At 41.0% G+C, this 9561-nt stretch overlaps 1 pseudogene; it reads left to right on the top strand.

Moving 5' to 3' along the window:
• Positions 1-8492: 8492 nt before the first annotated feature.
• Positions 8493-9557, top strand: LOC140338522 (posterior protein-like; annotated as a pseudogene).
• Positions 9558-9561: the final 4 nt, after the last annotated feature.

Here is a 9561-nt window from a genome sequence, read left to right as displayed (position 1 = left end):
TATATATATATATATATATGTATGTATGTGTGTGTGTGTATATATATATATATATATATATATAATCAGTGCTCAACCCAGAATTTTTTTTAAGCTGGGTGGCTTGGCAACCTGGACCTCCTTCCATTACCATTAGGTGTGTTAGAATGAGTATGCAACTCAGCTGGACAACTAATTGATAACCTGTTTGGACAGCAAGTGGAAGTGTGTTTGTATGCAATAGGGCTAAGATCAGGCAGCACAGCACAATGAGAACAAACCTATAACACTACCACAAACGAACAGATGAGTTGTGTGGCAGCCATTCTACATGAATGTTAGACTAAGAAAATTAAAACAAAAAACAAAAATTAGACTTCCGGTTCCGGCGCCTCGCGAGCCACCAGCATGAACTAGCGGCTCCTGCTTGCCTCAGGGATCCTCCGATACTAAGCCGGCACTACGCCCACTCACCCGCCTCCTGCAGTTCCTCCGGTGCCGGGTGCCTGGATGGAACGTTTCTTAGAACGCTCCTCCGCTGTAAATGAATCAAACCGAATGGGGAAGAAAGACAAGCTGAAGGCTACCCCCTCCAAGATGGCCGCCGCTCCAGCAGCTGCACGTGTCTCCAGTTCAGCGTCCTCTCAGGTAAACACTGCTGAATTAGATTCTCACCCTAATCCGATTGCAGATGCTGTAGCAGCCATTGTTAAGCCTATATTGCAGGAAGCAATTGATACCGCAGTTCAAAAGGGTATTCTATCTTTAAGAAATGATTTGAAGGAACATTCTCAGAGATTAGACGCCGCTGAGCAACGCATTACAATGGTAGAGGATGATGTTACATCCTCTAGAGCTATTATATCCTTGTTGGAAACTAAAGCGCAAGCCCTGCAGGACAAATTAGAAGACCTGGAAAATAGATCAAGATGCAAAATTCTGCGTATTGTCGGCCTACCGGAAAGTATTGATGGATATCTGTTCCAGTGTAATACCACAATTATTAAATCTTCCAAATGCCTGTAGAGTGGAACGCGCACACAGATTGGGCCCTATGCGTAAAGAAATGTCAAATCCGCGTCCAGTGCTGGTGGCTTATTCTCATTACACAGATAGAACCCGCATTCTCCAAGCCTATTGCACTCAGCCTAATCTACATGTAGAAGGTGCATCCCTGCTGATATTTGCGGATTATTCTGCTGAGGTCTCACGTAAAAGACGCAGCTTTCAACAAGTATGCTGTACTCTATACCAACATAAATTGCGGTTTACGCTAGCATACCCGGCGATCCTTCACTTCTCGGATGACCAGGGGCGCAAATTTTCCTTTACATCAGCTGATGAGGCTGAGCGGCTGGTGCACACTTTACTGTCAGATTCAGCATCTAATCATTCAGATAGATCCAACAGATCCCCTACCTCACCTCCACGCTCTGCTGCAAGATCTTCCATTCTGGTGTACTCTCCTAAACAACCCAGGAAACTGGGAACACCTTCGGCTAAGAAGAATCGTGAGAACTTACGCTCCCAACTGCAGTTTGAGGCGGGATAATAAGGAAAATTCTCAGCTTTGGTTACAGTGCCTTATCACATTTCTTTTTGAAATGTCACTTTCAAAATGCACGTTATATAAGGTGTGAGCCTGCTCTGACGGCATGGTAATATGGTTGCACATGCTATTGACTTGGTTAATATTTTGTCGCTCTGCAAGGAAAAAAGGAAAGTCACTCTTTCTTGTTGTTTGTCCCCTGTCCCATGTCTCCCTTCTGTTCTCCCTATGTTTTTTGTTTTTTTTTGTGATTTTTGTTATTGGAAACACTCACCATTTATGGTCACACGACCGCTATGATGCTGCAATTCCGAAATATTCTGATAATCAGGAGATATTTTTATCATCTGGGTCTTTTTATAGTCACCTGCACAACTCTGAACCAGTGTCACTACTGCCCGCACCACCTGTAATGATCGTATCATTGTTTCAATATGATTGCTGTTATTCACCTATGCTTAAGCACTGTGTTAATATTGTATGCGAGTAATTTCTTGGAATGTCAAGGGTCTGCGTTCCCCTAACAAACGCATGTCCGTACTGCACCATTTAAAAAGACTGAGTCCGGATATCGTTCTGTTACAGGAAACTCATTTAGGTAGTACTGATTTTCATAGAATGAAAAAACTTTGGGTAGGTGAAGTCTATGGAACACCTTCAAATGACCGGAAAGCTGGTGCATTGATTTTACTCGATAGATCTTTTCAGGGTAAGGTAAAGACAGTGCAAAGTGACTCTGCAGGTCGTATTATCAAAGTCCTCTTACAGGTACATGACCAGGATCTCTCAATATACAATATATATGCCCCAAATTCTCCGCCCACCACCTTTTTTCAAGAGCTAGCTTGCTAGTTGGCCCAAGATCCTACGCCTTCCAAAATTGTAGGAGGGGACTTTAATTCAGTCATGGTGGTCTCGGAAGATAGATGCTCTGGCCACACTGTCGGTGCTGAGCGGGTTACATCTCGCTTCCAACTGTCAGATTTTATTTCCGCTATGTCTTTAAATGACGTTTGGAGACAGTTTCTCCCCTTGGAAAAACAATATACCTTTGTTTCTCAGGCTCATGTATCTCAAGCACGCTTTGATTACGTGTTTTGTACTGATTCTATTATGTATACAATTGAATCTCCTGAGATTCATACCATGGTGATTTCGGATCACTCTCCCATCTCTCTTACAATACGAGACCAGTACCCTAAGGGGGATTATGTCCCTTGGCGGTTCCCCTCTTACTTGGCCAAAGATCCAGAATTCCAGGGTGAGTTGAAGTCAGCATGGCTTGAATATGTGCAACATAATGCTGCCCATAGAGATGACCCTCTGTTGTTTTGGGAGGCAGGTAAGGCTTATTTGAGAGGGAGGGTCATTTCCTTTATGGTGAAAAGGAAAAAGGCTACGCTGTCCCATTTTTTGCAGGCGCAACAAGATCTTAGACTAGCACAACAAGCTCTGTCCGACAACCCTACCCAAAATACTAAACAACAGTGGTACACTTCTAAGCGTAAATTTGATTCCTGGCTCTCCCAGTATGAACAGTTGAAGTTCAAATACAAGTCCCTAGAATATCATAAATATGGCAATAAATCGGGTAAAATGTTGGCCAATTTGGTCCGCTCAGGCTACAAGCCGACATATATCCCCAAATTAAATACAATGGCAGGCACTGTGGTTGCCTCTCCTAAGGAGGTGAACCACCATTTGGCTCAGTTCTATGAAAAGCTTTACTCCTCCCCACCAGCAGATTTACAGGCTGGAAAGGCATTCTTATCCGGAGTTACCTTGCCTGCCTTGAAACCAAGTGATTTTGAAGATCTTAATGCCCCTATTACTACGGAACAAATATTGGCCACCATTGCTTCCCTAAAAAATGGGAAGGCTCCGGGCCCTGATGGGTTTACCTCGGAATTCTTTAAAATGCTCAGGGAGGAGGTGGTAGAGGATCTCTATGCACTCTACTCTAAGCTTTGGGAGCAAGGTACGTACTTCCGTTCTGGCCAGGAAGCTTATATAAGACTCCTTTTGAAAAAAGATAAGAACCCTTGTGATCCGGATTCATATCGCCCCATATCTTTGGTAAATATTGATGCTAAGATTCTGTCTAAAATTCTTGCAGACAGGTTGGCCAGATTATTGCCGTTCATTATCCCTCCTTCCTAGGTGGGTTTTGTTCAGGGTAGGGCAGCAGTGACTAATATTAGGAAAGTACTGGTAGCACTGGAAATCGCTAAGCGCCAGCCAGATCTGGACATGGCTATTGTTGCTATAGATGCCCATAAAGCCTTTGATACAGTAAACATACCATGGCTGTTTACGGTACTGAAACAGGTAGGCATTCAGGGTCCATTCCTCAATTTGCTCGAGGCTATGTATGCTGCTCCAATTGCACGTATACATACCCCGGGATTCTTGTCAAACCCCATTGCTCTTCACAGAGGAACTAGACAGGGATGTCCATTATCTCCTCTACTGTTTAATCTTGCATTAGAACCACTAGTTAGATACTTGGATTCCACCCCTTTGTTGCATGGAATCCCAGTTCATACTGGTGAGCTACGTACTGCCTTTTTTGCAGATGATATTCTACTCTTTACATCTAACCCCCACCTTGACAGTAATAATATTCAAACAATATTCCAGACTTTTGAGAGTTTTGCGGGACTTAAAATAAATTTTGATGAAAGTGAGATTTTATCTTTAACAAAAAACACAGTCGTGGCGAATAGTTGGCAGACACGTGTGCCTTTTAAAGCGGCTACACAATCCATCACCTATTCGGGAATACGTATTGGTCGCTTACCTTCATCTCTTTATGCCCTAAATTATCCACCACTAATTACAAAAAATACAGAAAGAATTGAGGATGTGGGAACATTTACCCCTATCGTTTCTGGGCTGATGTCATGTAGTAAAGATGATGTCATTTTCAAAATTACTCTATCCGATGCAAACTTTGCCTCTTTTACTGACCCATGCTGATATTAACACTCTTAATAGAGCTTTTGTAAACTTTTTGTGGTCTAGTAAACGCCCGAGAATTTCTCTGGTGAAATTATATTTGCCCAAGGAGGAGGGGGGAGTGGGTTTCCCGAATATCAGACTCTATAATCTGGCTACGCTGGCTAGGCATGTTATTGACTGGCTAGGACATACATCCTGTTATTCTAATCTACATTTGGAGAGTGCAATGCCCTATCCCTGGAATCTCTGTGCACTGTTACACTGTAAATTCTCTTCCATTCCTGCCTCTTTGCTCCATAATATTCTCATCAGAGACACAGTGGTTACATGGAAGGTACTTAGACAGCGGTTCAAACTGCCAGTTCGCATATCAAGGTATTTATCAATATGTGGTAACCCAATGTTCCCTCAGGCACAAGAGCACGCAGCGTTTGAGGTATGGAAACAAAAGGGTCTGGAACGTTTTGGAGAGCTCTACCAATTGGAGGACTCAACTAAACTTTCTTTGGCTAGTTTACAGGAGACATATAGTATTCCAAATTCATCCACTGTACTATAACCAAACTATGTCATTCCTCAAATCTTTAGCTCTTAATTTTGCCGAGACGTTTCGACCCAATAGTTTTGATAAACTTCTGAAGTTATCTCCACCTAATATATCTAATATATATTGTTAGCACTGCAGGTCGTGCTGGCGCCGCTGCTCCTAATCGCAGGCATGGGCGCCGGGTTCTATCTCTCAGGTAACACTACCTATGTTCCATATCTGTGTTTCCTCCATGCTGAGACTTGCTCTGTTCGTGAGCTGGTGTGGGTGTGTCTCTGAGGTAACACACACACGCCCTCTGTTTTCCACAGCCTATGGCTGATGTCCTGCAGGGATTTAAAGGCACCTCCTATTACAGGAAGTTGCCTGAGAAAAAAAAAATTTAAACCATGACAATTCATTTATAAAATGAATAAGTACATAATACATTCAAATACCAATATGTGACAATGTGAGTTTATGTGAGTTTGGGAATGGGACAAAGGCAATGAGGGGGTTCAAGTAGGAGTTTGGAGGGGAAACCATGCAGACATTTGTACTGAATATTTGTGGGAAAAAAATTACAAAACATTGCTGAAGAATTGCCAAACAACAGGAACTGTCATTACAAGATGAAACTAACAAAAATGAGGATTACAAAGTCACATCAATGCATACCATCCAAGCAAACTTACTTAATTACCCCCCCACACACACACACACACGTCCAGTTAAAATAGTAATAATGAAAATGCATATGTATTTATATGCATTTAAATGTATTTTGACATACACACACAAGTGAAATCACCAAATGTTCATTGATACATGTATTATAACATCTTTGGCAACAATCCTTTTGTTTTCAAATATTTTATTTCTATAAAGCCAAACTAGAATGAAATTTGAATCAGATCACAAATGCTTGGTGACATTTTTTTGACATTCATACTATTGTGTGATGACATATTATAAAGTGCTAATTAGTATATATACATCTTGATCTAAATTAGTTTGCAGTGTTGCAAAGCATACCAAAAAGTATCAAAACAGTACAACAAATGTAACAATCAATTAATGAATTTTGTGAATGAGTATATTGTAACATAAAAATGTAGCACTTACCCAAAAGAAGATGAAGCATGAAAGATTCAAATTGACCTGTAATGGACTGTAAATGCGCACAGAACAGGGAGCAGGTGTGCGCTAATAAATTGCTATGACCTCACCATTGACAGAGCTTAACAGATCCTCCTGAATCGCGCAGCTGCAAACTAATCGCCTTAATTGGCATATTCTGGACCCCTATTGCTCATTTATCAAGCCAGGAATCTGGCTGGCAAGTGAAGGCGAGTATACTAGCACTCGGCTCCGACTCCGGCTCGCGAAAATACGCGCTTTGAGCTTTCGCGTACTCGCTTGTTGAATCAGGCCCAGTAACTTTGCTTGTGACAGGCTGTACAGAATACTTTGTTCCCCATCGATTTAGTTCTCAAACTGGTAGTTCTACAAACTTTTAGTAGTGATGTTTTAATGGTTGATGCAAAGAGAAAAAGCAAGCAAGGTCCTTGTCATAATGGTATGCTAACCAAACTTTTAATGGTCTTGCATAAAAAAGATGGGTTGAATTTGTAATTTATTTGGTTTTACATTTATATAGCACTCAAAACTACTGCAGAGCTTTACTGAGTCTACATTTTTGCCCTTACAAAGTCTTAACACCATTTTATGTAATTTGCATACACAAGGTGCACTGTCTTGCTGCTCAAATACAATTAGTAGGATATATTCTTTAAAGGTATTTTATTTGGTAGCTTAGCAGGGTGGGGACAGAAAGGGCAATGTGGGGAGTATCTTTTCATGAAACTCCTTCAAAATATTTTTTTATATACACAAATACATATACATATATATATATATATATATATGATTTTTTTTAATGTATTAGTTTGAATTTGCAGGTGCTGTTTATTGTTTCTCTTTTCTGTAGCTAGCTTAGTAAGGTAGTGACTGAACATTACTGTTCATTGGAAGATAGAATTATGCAGTTGTTGCAGATTTGTCGGCTGCACACCCATGATGCATATTTTTGTTTCCACCACATTCTAAAGGTGCTCTGTTTGGATCTTTTGCAAGTAAAGGCCATTTCAGTACTGTGAATGTATTTTAATGCTCAATAAACCAGTTTGAGATGAGTTGAGGTTTGTGGCATGGCTCATTATTCTGCTGGAAGTAGCCATCAGATACACTGTAGTTATAAAGGGATGGTCCTGTTTAGCAACAATACTAAGGTGACATTTAGACAGAGGCTCTGCAAAATGCCTAGCTGACAACCTCTCCGCCCCCCAAACCTTTGCTATCCTTAGCAGCCAGTGCTCTTTTCATTCTGTGGATTTATGCTTGCCAGGTCTCACAGATAGAAAAAGCAGCAAAAAGTGGAAGTGTAATCACACAGCCAAAGGGAGGAAATTTGTGAATTTAATACAAGATCATTTTATGGTACAGTTTTTAGAAGCCAAAATTAAAAAAATTATACTCTGTTGGGCCTGGTTCTTTCTAACAATGCAGAGCTTTTAACAAATGTGCATCTAAAATGAATCCGGGTAGCAGTGACCATAATATACTTTCATTAATTGTAAGTTGTAAACAAGAAGCAAAAACAGTAAAGATAAAAACATTTAATTTTAAGAGAGCAATATTTTCCACTATTAAGGGCGGCGCTCCTCAAAGAACACAGAGCATAAATGGGAGTGATTCAGGTCTGTTCTACAAAAGTACACTGAAAAATATATTCCAATGGGTAATAGGTTTAAGAAGCTAAAATTAAAACCTATGTGGCTCACAGCTGATGTGAAAAAAGCCATAAGGAGCAAGAAAGGGGCATTCCAAAAATATAAAAATGAAGGATCACTGTTGGAATGCGCAACATGGGTGGCATGGGTTAGCACTCATATGCAAACTGGCTGTTGGTGGAACCTGTTGGGGGTTGACTCTGAAAAGCCTCTGGGAATGACAGTGGGAGGTTGAGATAACACCTCTGAGCAGGAATATCCTGGCAGGTGTGTAAACATCAAGGGAAGGATGACATCAAGAAAGCCAGGACCAACTCAAAGGACTTGCCTACCCTTGTAGATCTAAAGGATAAAACCAGACATCTTTGAGGAAAAACTGTGGGTGAGATAGTTATATTTTACTCACGGGGAAAGGAAATAGCCTTTCTGTCCAATAGGAGATCCCTCTGGCCTGGATCTGTGATTCGAATAGGAATCGTTGTTGAGGGTTGGAATTCAGTTGTGTTAAGGGGGATACACAGAGTGTTTGTGTCCAGGTTTTAAAGTTGAAACAGCTGTTTGGTTGTCTAGCTGTATAGTTGTGTAGTTGTATGTAGGTGTGGTTACTTTCTTGTGTGTCTATAGTTAGCTCGATAAAGCCTATTGTTAACCAACATTTAGCACTGTGTGCTTAATTAGCATAACAATGGATGTAGTGGCACGCTTTGTTCAGAAGTATGCCTCTACAGACTACAAGTCTCTGGCAGAAGATGCTTTAACACATCAGTTCAATGATCTTGTGGTTCAATGTAATGAGCGTAATGAATGTTTGAAGAGTAAGCCAAAATCTAAGAAAGTAAAGAAAATAAGAATGGCAAATGTGTTGAGAATGTTACTGAGAATGAAAGATATCAGAAGAGAAAGAGATTCAGTGGTATACGGAAAGAACTCAGTTAAAAGAACAGCTAGAGAATTGTCACAAGAATGTCTCTATAGTGGATCCAAATGGTAAGCCTAGTGAATGTGAAGAGCTGAAAGAAGAGGTTTACCAGCTTGTGGAATGTAATAATGAATTGCATGATAGGTTGGATGAATGTGAAGTGAGATGCAGACTTAGAGAGCAATCTATTGCTGCCTTAGAACAGAAAGAGGCTGGAAAGGAACAGGTTATTGCATCACTTAAGAAAGAGTTGGAGGATTCTAAAACCCAACTGTGGCAAAAAGAGCAGGATATGTTATCCTGGAAAGCACAAACTGTGAGTCAAGTTGTGAATCAGTGCTATGCTAACAGGGATGCCTGGGCCAATTTGACACAGGAGCAAAGGGACAGGATGATGATGGAACAACAACCAATATTTTCAGCTGATGGTCCGGAGGGATCACCAAACCAAAGTTCCTCTCTCTTTACTCCAGTGTCAGATAGGGTAGGCCAACGAGTAGAATCATTGAGAATGAATTCTAATAGCCATTCCACAACACTCTCTATACAGGATCGCACTAATCTGTGTCAGATATTGGGCAAATTTGAAACTGGTGCTTCACACATAAGCCTCTCTAACAGTCTGGAAGCTGTAGTGGCACAATATAATTTGTGCCACTACAGCCACTACTTGTGCCACTACTGCTTCGCGCATGGCTTCCTTTGCAACTATGTGAGAAACTGCAGCCCCCAGTCGGTAGTCATAAAGGTCTATCTGCTGAGATGAACTCAAACTGGGGAAATTCAGCTGATAGGATGAGAGAATTACAACGGATAATGGGAGGAAGAGATACCA

The sequence above is a fragment of the Pyxicephalus adspersus genome, chromosome 9 (genome assembly GCF_032062135.1).
Source record: "Pyxicephalus adspersus chromosome 9, UCB_Pads_2.0, whole genome shotgun sequence".
Taxonomy (NCBI): Eukaryota; Metazoa; Chordata; class Amphibia; order Anura; family Pyxicephalidae; genus Pyxicephalus; species Pyxicephalus adspersus.
The sequence above is the reverse complement of the archived record's forward strand: the minus strand, read 5'-3'. Positions and strand labels throughout refer to the sequence as shown.